The sequence below is a fragment of the Salarias fasciatus genome, chromosome 6, assembly GCF_902148845.1.
Source record: "Salarias fasciatus chromosome 6, fSalaFa1.1, whole genome shotgun sequence".
NCBI lineage: Eukaryota > Metazoa > Chordata > Actinopteri > Blenniiformes > Blenniidae > Salarias > Salarias fasciatus.
Window position 1 is genome coordinate 5,647,558 of NC_043750.1, and position 10,898 is coordinate 5,658,455.

The 10,898-nt window shown below is 41.8% G+C and overlaps 1 pseudogene; it reads right to left on the minus strand.

Moving 5' to 3' along the window:
- Positions 1-3,373: 3,373 nt before the first annotated feature.
- LOC115389891 (ras-related C3 botulinum toxin substrate 2-like) lies at positions 3,374-9,732 on the minus strand (annotated as a pseudogene).
- Positions 9,733-10,898: the final 1,166 nt, after the last annotated feature.

Sequence of the window (10,898 nt, forward strand, 5' to 3'; positions counted from 1 at the left end):
CATCGCTTCGGAGTCCCGTCTGCATCGACACACGAGTCGAAACTATCGGAATTCCTGAAAAGAACTCTCAAGTGGCTCCGCAGATTTTTTTTGTTGTTATTGCAATTCATTTATTGCCAAAAAAATGAATATATGAAAAATATATAAATTGCATTATGAATGTGCATCACGCTCATGATTCTATAAAAAACAAATCCTACCTCAGTTTACTGTGACTGTAAAAATGGAGGTTTGTTTTTTCGACCTTTAAATAATCGAGACACTGGACTTTCAGTCAGAATCAGAAAATACTACATCTAATAGATCCATCAAAAATGACAATATAAGCAACAATAAGCTTAGTTTTTATCTGAAAATTCATCATTTGTTGCCTTTCAGCTTTGGGATTGTGAATAAGAGGCTCGCACACGGCCGTTTCTCTGAAATCTAATATTCTTCTTCGGCTTTACCTTCCTTATGTGTGTAGAGACTCTGGTCTGAGATATGAAAGACAAACAGTGCAGCCTGGCAACTGAATGCCAAATTTCGGCTTTTCCGTCGGATTCATACAGTATGTGTGTAAATGTGTGAAGCGTCGGTGTCTCTGGGGTCGTGAACCCGACCGCCGGACAGGTCCACACCGGTTCTCTGTGGCTCCTGCTGTGGTGTGATCTTCAATCTTCACCTGGATGTCAGCGACACACGTCCACATTGTGTCGCTTGCAGTTGCTCATTTTCTCTCTCGAGCATCCAGAGAGCTGTTTATTGGTGACGGAAACATCTCAGTGTGAGAAAATCATCATGGAGGCGCCGACGCTCTTTACACTTTTATTGAAAACCAAAAATGGCATTATTCTGCACCTCAGAGCAGCATCAAGACTCAGGAACATAACTGAAAACATATTTCCACCAGCTCACAGCTCCCAAGTTCATCTTTTAAAATCCTGTTTTCTAAACTCATCTTTAATGTAGCTTCCAGTATGGGCGCTGTGATTTTCCATTTGGCCAACACCCCAGCCCTTTATTGAACCCAAAAAATAAGATTGCATGCTGTTTGCTTGAACTCTGACCTTAGGGATTGGAAGCGGTCTCGCTGGAACACTGAAGCTGATGTGGCTCTTTTAAAACTGCTGCTGTGTTTTTGCCAGATCCGACTAGTTACAGATTCATGAATCTGATTAGATTTGAAGAGATTTCTCATCTTGCAGAGGTTAAGCTTCATAAATTCCTGTTTTCCTTCAGATTTGCTCTCAGTTTCATGCAGATAGTTGTGAAGACATGCCCCCCTGACTCTGCGCTGTGTGTTTTGGAGCAAACTGCACGTCTGAGGCAGCCTGGCAGGACGGGACGCGTCCACGGCGTGTCAGGTGAGGCCGCTCCGATCCTAATCAGACCTGTCGGGTTCCAGAGCTCTGCAGTCGTCCAGCGGAGCTTAATCTGGTCTGAAAGGCCGTCTGGCTCACTGTCGCCACAACAGAAACCTTTTAAAGCGGCCGCTGTTTGACGAATCGCAAAGCCGCTGAAAAAGCTCTGACAAGGTATTGATTCTGCGCAGCGACAAAGAGGACAGTCAGAAAGCTTTCCACGCTTCACTGTAGGATATTTACTCAACGACCCGACGGAATCTCGTCTGGGAGTTTCTTTTCTTACTTTTTTGAGTGCTTTTTCTTTTTTAAGGTATTATTTTCAGGTTTCGAAGTTTTTGAACGAGTCTTGAAGTGATGGCAGGACTGTCATATTGGCTTTTCATATTGTGTCCTCACTTTTATTTCACCTGCAGTCATTTCTCCTTCAGTCTTGAAGCCAGAGCACACGGTTCCACTTCACGAAGGCCCTGGTTACTCAGTATTTCAAGTGAAAATGCATCATTTTTGCGTTTTTTTTCTTCTCTTGACCGGCAGCCACTGCTCCTAACGCTGCCGTCATACAAACACACGCTAAACACTGCAAAACTTTTTTTTTATTTAAAATTGTCATGCAAATGTTTCCTGAGACTGCAGCTTCAGAAATGCTTAAAAGCAGTGCTCCCTTTCAAAATAAAACTCAAAGCAGATTAAAGAGAATTCCAATGTACATTTTTCAAATAAAACTTTTATACTATTTGTTTTTGGCCTGGTGCCAAATAAAACCCACAATGCAACGCCGTGCCATGTTTTTGCCAAGTTTCTCTGTGACGTCGTGTCTCAGTTGTAAATAATGTCTGTTAGGAATGTCGTCAATAGTCTTGTGGGTATTTGAAGCCTCCACTCCGACTCCGTTCTCCTCAGCTAATCTCTCCTGCTCACACAACAAGCTCTGAGAGCCATCCTGCATGCGACTCTGATCTTTCCCTCCGCCCGCAAGCTGTGAAGCATTATTTATCATCAAACACGCGCGTTTAAACAACTAATGAGCAACGATTCCCACCTGGCGCGAGCGATTAGAATAACCCCATTTGCGCCATTAATCAGCTGGCCGGTGATAATCGGCTCGAGCAAAGTCGGATTGATAGGATCGTCTGGGTGTCTTCCCCGTTAGGAAGGCAGAGTGAGACTGATGAGGTCTGAAACCGCAGAACCGTCAGATCCATCAGCGTATAGAGGAGTCCACACCCTGAGACCGACCGCCGATCAATCGATTATCTCCCCACAGGAAGCTCGCAACAAAATAAAACGCAAAATAACCAACTTTTTTATCAATATCAAACAATAATACACTTTATTCAAACATTCCTGTTCGTTCCACGCTCACATAAACCAGCAGAGCCGCTTTGTTCTGTCATTGATCATAAATCTTTAGAAAGGAGTCCTAAATCTAACCGTAACAAAAGCTATGGGTTTTAAAGCTTAATACAACACATGGAAACATGTGGGTGCACTTGATAAAGATACAGTTGCCTGGATTAGTCAGCCTTTGCAAAAGAAAGCATCTTAATGTTCTTAAAAACCCCATAAACCCAAAAGACTTTTTTAAAATCTCATGTCCGAGGGCTAATTGCTCCTTTTATGTGTTGTTTTGTGCCAGATGGTTGAATTAGACTCTGAATCTCTCCATTCAGTAGAAATGTTTGATGACTCTCTACTTTTTTTTAAGCCTCCAGGTCAAAGTCAAGGCTTGAAACTGCTTGAAAACCGTTTAAATGTTTACAGCTTATTGATTCTAACAAGGTCATGCCTTTCAATTCGGTGACTGGATTAAAAAAAAACACTGTTTGTTTGGGTTTAATTTATATTTTGCTTGCTGGAAAGCGTGAAGATTTCCCTGAGAGATTGTACGACAAGGCACAGCTTTATGGATGAAATCCGACTGGAATGGATGCAGACGAACCTGCTGAAAATGAACTATATGAATTAATAATTAAAACAAAAGTTTATCTGCACAGTAATGTGTTTGTTCTTTGTTTTACTGCAGCCACATGACTGCCTTAAAGGCAGGAACCTGCTGGAGCTACCTGTAGGCTTTTTTTTTTTTTTTTTGTAAATCACATTTCTTAAGAGTAGCGGGCAAAATACTGAGACCTGAGCTGAAATACGTGAAATACAGCATCACCGTTTCTATCTAGGATTAGCATCAAGCTTTAATGTGATTTTCAATAAATCTGCAACGTGCCTCTTTGACTCAGCCGTTTCCTAAAAATACCTAAAAGTGCAGATTTAATGTTGCTTGTTGTGGTTCTCCCTGAATCCCTCTGCGTGCGCTGCGATGAAACATGAATGCCAAAGTACAGCTTTTAAAATGTTGAGATGAGACAACAGATTAATGTTTCCATGGCAACATAATACAGTGTTGAACTCCTCTTCTTCTAGCTGGGGTCCGAAAGCCTTCTTCTCTTCTTCTGTGGTTCTGTAAACAAAGAGCACCGCGGTCAGAGCACGGCAGCAGAGCCAGCGAGGCGCCTGAGGCCAGAAACATTGAGCATTGTTTTAATTTATTAGATAATGCGTCTTTCAATTTACATCCTTAATAAACACAGAAACATGAAGAAAAACCTGATGTATGCATGCTGTCTACGATGAACGTCACTGTCATTTCAGAGAAATGTTGATTAGCAAATGAGCAGTAAACTGCAGGTTTATGGCATGTGGGAATGTTCAGTTGAAGAAGGAGAAGAAGAATGTGTATTTTAACACTGATGTAAAGTAAAAACCAAGAACACACTTCAGAGCAGGGGTCTGTCGTTCTAGCCAGGAGATAAAAGTCATTTTCAGAATGACTCTGGTGTGTAAATACAATAAAACAAGGGGAAATGTTAAATTAGGTATAATCTAGTGAAACCTTTTCTACTAGTGAGCTTTTCTACTTTAACATTAATAGTAATCAATAGTTTCATTATTAGAATTAGGATTGCAACAACACATCGTCAGTGGGGTAAAATTTTGCTATTTTGTGGCGCTGTGGCGCCCCTGGAGGCCGCGGTGCTCTGAGCATTTGGATAAATCCAATAAGGGTGTGGTGTGTGTGTTGTGTGTGTGTGTGGTGTCAAACGTGATTTCTTTGATCAAAAATGACTTGCGATCTTCTACATTTAGTTAAAAAAAACAGTATTTTCATGATTCGTCTGCAGATTAACTTCAATATTATAGTGAGATATCAGAAAAAAATAATATCAAAGCAGGAACAGCAAATTCATTCTTTCTTTTCATTTATTTTCTTCTCTTGACTCTGACTGTGTGTTTTCAGTGGTTCGTCTCCCGCGGTGTATAAATTGGATCGTTGTCAAACGCCAGCAGTGTTTTCATGCTCGGTACGATGTGAGTCCGTCCTCCTGGCAAATTGGAAATGTGTCTCAAAGCATTGGAAATAATTAGCAAAGTGCCATGACGGGGACTCGCATTTCACATGTCAGACGTGTCAGGAGTGAAATCGCTTTAAAGAGTCTGCGCCGGTCCTCGGTTCGACATCCGTTTCTTCCTCTGCAGCCGTTTTGAGATGGTCTGACTGACTTGCTCTTTATGCACTTTATCAAATTGTCACGGGAAACCTTTCATTAATCCGCACATTTTTGCTGAGGAATATGTGAAACATCAATTCACTTCATTATGAAAGCAGTGTGTTTGATAATGATCAATTTTCCCCCGTAAGTGAAAAGATACTCTGATGTCGAGTCTGAAAAGGAACCAAGATGTTCTATTTTTCTACAAAAATTCGAACAGGAAGTTTATAAACCTGATCAGAAGGAGGAAGACGGAGGGGAGTTTGTTTTCCAGCAGGTTGGCGACTGCTCTGTTTGTGTGGTTTGAAGTTCAGACGAGCGTCGTGTATTTGTCTGTATTTCTGACTTAGAGGAGATCAGATCACATCATGACAGGTGGGCCTGGTCCGTCCCCGGATCTTGTGACGAATACATGTGACGATCCTGAACCTGAACCTGAACCTGAACCTGAAGCAGGGCGTCGTCTCTTACCAGCTACAGCAGAGTGCAGATCTTCTTCTTCACCTTGGTGGGCTGAGGGCAGAGCACGGCTCGGATGGCCTCGTCGAACACGGTCTTCAGACCGCGCTGGGTCAGGGCCGAGCACTCCAGGTACTTCACCGAATCTACACACACCAGAGTGGGAAACGGTTCAAAACACACCCTGATCTCAGCAGGGGGGCTTCATCCACTCAGGTCACGGGTCGTCCGATTGTGGCGGCTCTCAGCCGAAACGCTGTGGTGTTCCACTGACCGATCTCCTTGGCCAGAGCGAGGCCCTGCGGGTAGGTGATGGGCGCCAGCTTCTTCTCCTTCAGCTTCTCTATGGTGTCCTTGTCGTCCCTCAGATCCAGCTTGGTGCCCACCAGGATGATGGGAGTGGAGGGGCAGTGGTGGCGGACCTCCGGGTACCACTGGCAGGACGAGAGGGAGGGAGAGGGAAGAGGTGGAGGCTGTGAATACGACGTGGACGTTTAACACACGGAATCCAAGTCATGCCTGGCTTCCTGTCATTAAATCACTCTTTAGATTAGAAACAATGTGGACGTGGTTAGATATGCTCATTGGACCCATAAAGGGTTAAAATGTGGAAACTGAGATTTTGTTGAAGGCTTTGCCTCCGTTGTCCTGTTTTGATACCGGCTGAGGGAGATCTCGAGGTGGACGAGAGGATCCGTGTTTCTGCCCGTTCAGAGGATATTTATAGAGCTGCGGAGCCGCGAAGCTCTTTGATGAGCTTTACATTTGGTATCGAACCACTTCACACCGCGAGAGGCGGCAGAGAGAACACGCTAATGCAAAAGCACTTCAAGGCTGGCTTTCATACTGTCACACACTCTGCTTCCGCGCATCCATTTAACCTCCAGGGAGGAAAACACGGCCATTTAAGAATGGATGTTTTCATCTTTGTTTGTTTTGGAATAGAGAACTATTCCTGTATCGCTTTGTCAAACTGACCTGACAGTATAAAGGTTTGGGACAGACGGAACTAAAGGGGTCTTGTAGATATTTATTAAAGCGTGGCTGCTGATTGCATGTAAAATGATTGTACGACTCAACTGTTTTAGATTAAATATACATTATTTTTTGACCAATTGATGTTTTACTGCTTAAACATCGAAGGTATTCACTTCACTTTACCTACATGAAATATAATAGTTCAAAGAAAACCTCAGGGATGTCAAACATAAGGCCCGTGGGCCAAAACTGAGCCGCAACAGGCCCCAATCCGGGCTGCCAAGGCACCAAGAACATGGTCAACATTTCAAAGAGACAGTAAGTTTTCACTGAAGGTTTCATTGGAGGTTCTTCCAGCCGGATTCTCCCGGTTCGGCCCGGTCCAGGTGAAACCAGCTGCTCGTGGAGCTGACGTGTTTCAGGAGGATTACTCACTGACATCTTGTTTTAATTCTCATTTCACACATTGTCACTCAACTGATTGCTGCAGGTGTGGATCTATTATGAGAAACACATGCATTTCAACTGTTGGTGAAGAAAAAGTCTATATTTAGCAATTTAATCATTTCTTCACATTCATCCATAACGAATCCAAAGATTACATGACGAGAACATTTGTGTTAAAGCATTCAGATTGGTGTTTCTTGTGTGTGAGTTGTGAAAATTCAAGTGGCATCGGACCATTTTACTCATATCCACGAGATATTTCTGCAACTGAAAACCACTTAAAGCAAAATGTCATAAAGTTTATGACTAGTAAATTTCAGGTTATCGTCCAATAAACCCCGGGGGTCGAAAGTATCTTAACGGCTGCTTTATGGAGGATCTCGACGCCCCAGAGTGTTCGGTGAGGCTGCAAGATGCACCGAATGCACCGATCAAGACGCCTTTTCAGAGAAACCAACCACCTGCTGTTTACCACGCGTCAGAGGCCACACACACCACACACACACACACACACACACACACACACACACACACGCCATTGTGAAAACGACGCGTCACAGCAGACTCACTTTGGCTCTGACGTTCTCGTAGGACGCCGGGCTCACCAGGGAGAAACAGATCAAGAAGACATCCTGGTGGACAAACAGAGAAAAACCAGAAACCAGAGTTTAAGGACAACAGCGCCCTCAGTCTGTTTCACCTGGTGGCATTACTGCAACGAGCAGCAAAGCAAACACACAGTGTGTGACATTAGTGATAATATAGAATCGTGGCAAAGTAACATGTGACATCATCATTAACATTGTTGTTAAAAACCACGCTAAGCTGTAAAAAAACATGAGAAATTATTGTCGAGACACAAATACAGAAAATTCTACTCTTAAATAATAGAAAAAGTACAATTATTAATTGTTTCTTATTTATCAATGTTGTCGTGTTTTGCTCATGTAGTCTTCCTTCATCTTAAACTCTGTTTTGTTGTCCTTTTCTGTTCTGTTTTTCATTAAAAGTGATGAGGATCTAAGTGAAGATGATTTGATTCTTTTGTCTGGACTGTTTTTCACTCTCTGGTCGGTTCTGGAGCTTCTTCCTCTGCGGGGAACTGGATGCGTTTCCCAATGGAAACAGACACTTAAGGTTATTTACTGAAGCAGCAGCATCCAGGGTCAGAGGTCACATGATGATGAATGTGTGCGTGTGTGTACCGTCTGTGGGTAGGACAGTGGGCGGAGCCTGTCGTAGTCCTCCTGTCCAGCTGTGTCCCACAGGCCCAGATTGACCGGCTTGCTGTCCACCATCACATTAGCTGAGTAGTTGTCAAACCTGCGGAGAGCGACAGACGGTCAGCGTCCTTCACTCGGTCTGACTTTAGTGACTATTTCATCAATCAGTCAATCGATGCAATTATCTCTGACATCTTTTGTCCCATCGACTGAAATCTGAAGTTTGATCCAACAGGGAGAAGAATCTTCACTGGTTTTAAAACCTCGATTACTTTTTCATATATAAGCAAAACTAATGGAGGTATTTAAAACATACTAAAAAAAATAACATTTTCAATCTGTAAGAGTTGATGGTTTTTATCCTCAAAACGGGAAGTGTGCAGTGAGAGATAACGTTTAGACAACACTGCCCTCGTGTGGTCACTCTGAAGAACTGCATCTCCATCTATATCAGGTAAAGTAATGAATGCAATGAGGCCCTTCTAAACTCACATTTTTAGGAACTTAATAACAACATATTCAGTATATTCAGGATATTAAAGCAGGAAGGCCTTTATAATACATAAAACCTTCTTCTATCATGAACTCAGAGAGCTGGAGTCGGTCTAATGTAGGAGAAACAGGCAATAAAACACATTGACAGAGAATTTAAACTCAGATGCATCTTCTTTGACTGTGAGAGGAAACTAGAGCACATCTGAACATTCACATTCTGCACAAAGACGGTGGACTCAGCATTTTCAAACTGAGAGGTGAGAGCGCTGTCACCACTGCACGAACGCACTGATCACTTTAAAAACCACAAACAGCTCCCTCAGTAGCTTATAATTAAAGATAATTCAACATAGTATATGACATATTAAGTGTGTATTTATATCAGTCAGGAGTCATCTGTTTCTTTACTGTGAATTTGTGTTGACAGTGTTTCATTAAGGTGCTTTATAATCACAGTTTTTATCACTATTATATCCCTCATTAACACGCGGTTAAAAGAAAAGTCTTTCCTGGTTTGTTTTGATGGACTGATTTATGTTGTGGATCTGAGACACAGTGAAACATTTACAGACTTTTTATCAGAATTTCTTCTGATCCTGTAATAAATTCTTCATTCTGGACAGACTGATCTTAACGTGTTTTCTAACTAATTTCATTCGGTTACACTAAATAGGGTCTATTTTCCTGTTTTCAGTGACTTTGATTGTTTTCACTTCACCTCCTCTACGTCCACCTCCTGAATGTGTACGTAAAATGTAAAATGTTTATTTGCATAATTAAAATCCTAATTTCTCAATGGAATTATAAAGATAAAAATCATAGTTAAATGACTTGATGCACATCAGAATGATAGAATCCTCCAGTTAGAAGCTCAGAGCCAAACAACACTTCTTATCTTCCTACAAATCGAATTTACAAAATGAGTTTTACCGAGAAAAGCTCCCCGAAAGAAAGCAATGTGTTTTTCTAACCTGTGGGCTGCTGCCGGCCTGAACCTGTCTGCTCAGGCTGAGTGTGTGTGTGTGTGTGTGTGTGTGTGTGCACATCACAGTGCATGAGTGGTTATCAAGAAATGTACACTGCATGTTTTCATGGAGTTGTGTGCATGTGCGTGCGTGTGCATGCCTGCCTGTATGTGTGTGTGTGTGTGTGTGTGTGTGTGTGTGTGTGTGTTCTACTCACACAGTAGGAATGTACTCCCCTGGGAAGGCATTGGTTGTGTAGCTGATGAGGAGACATGTTTTACCCACAGCTCTGAATGGAGCAGAAACACAGAGACACAAGTTAGAAAAGAAAGGAGATTAAAAACGAAAAAGCTTTAATTAATTCCACACACCTGCTGTCCTGTAAGCATCAAACTGGACCTGACATACATACTGACATTTCATTTTTCAGAAGATAATAAAACAACAGTAGTCATGTCTGTGTGTTAAGTTAGCGAGCTAGCCAGCTAGCGCTCGTCCACAGAGACAAAAACTTCAGGTGAAAAACACAAAGTTGTTAAAAAAAAAGTTTATTACAATAAAATTAAAACTAAAACTCTGCCAAAAAAGCTTTTCAAAAGACATTTTTTGAAAACCTTGATGTATCACAGGATTTCCATAGTTAGACGTGATTAGTTGTGCTTTGACTCGCATGCAAAATTCAGTTGTTTTGCTTTTCAGCCATTAAAGTCTTCATCAGTCCAGACAATCAGCTGCTTTAAATTATCTGTTGAAGCTTCAGCATCTCTTACCAGAGGCTCTTGACTGGGAATCGAACACAGAGAAAGAATTTCCTTTTTTATTTCAAAATAAAATGCAGCGTAAAGTTTTCAAAAGGAAAAAAGCCCTCATTATGCGATTAGTCATGATTTAAAAAATGTAATCTTCAGTCAATCCTACATTAATTAATCATGATTAATGTCATTCACTTTGAAGGCCCAAAAAAAAGATATTTTATTTCAGTGTCGTATTTATTTTAGTTCATTAGAGCCATTATTAAAAACAATCATTGGTTCAGTCTTTGGTTAAATTCTTTTTGCTGCATTTGTTGATTATCTTCTTCCTCCTAAGTTGTTTTTTCTTGCATTAGGAGGGAAACATTTCGCAGGTCGGCCTCTCCTGTTGCATTATGGGAGCTCCGCCCCGTGGCGTGTTCAAAGCCATGAGACTAAAATAGCATTTCAGTCTAAATGCAGCCGAAAGGTTTTCTGTTTCATACATGAAGCTCGTCAAAGATCCACACAGCACCAACATGACCGGAGTATTTTCAGTATACTTCCTGAAAAACAAGAAACCTAATTGAATTCCAGCTTCTTGTTTTTCACTTTATAAACTATTAGAGGGAGGAAGAGTTTGGAGCCTCGGGCATTAAAGGAGGACGTCAGGAACCTGGCAGATCCACAGCTGCTTGACACCGAGGCT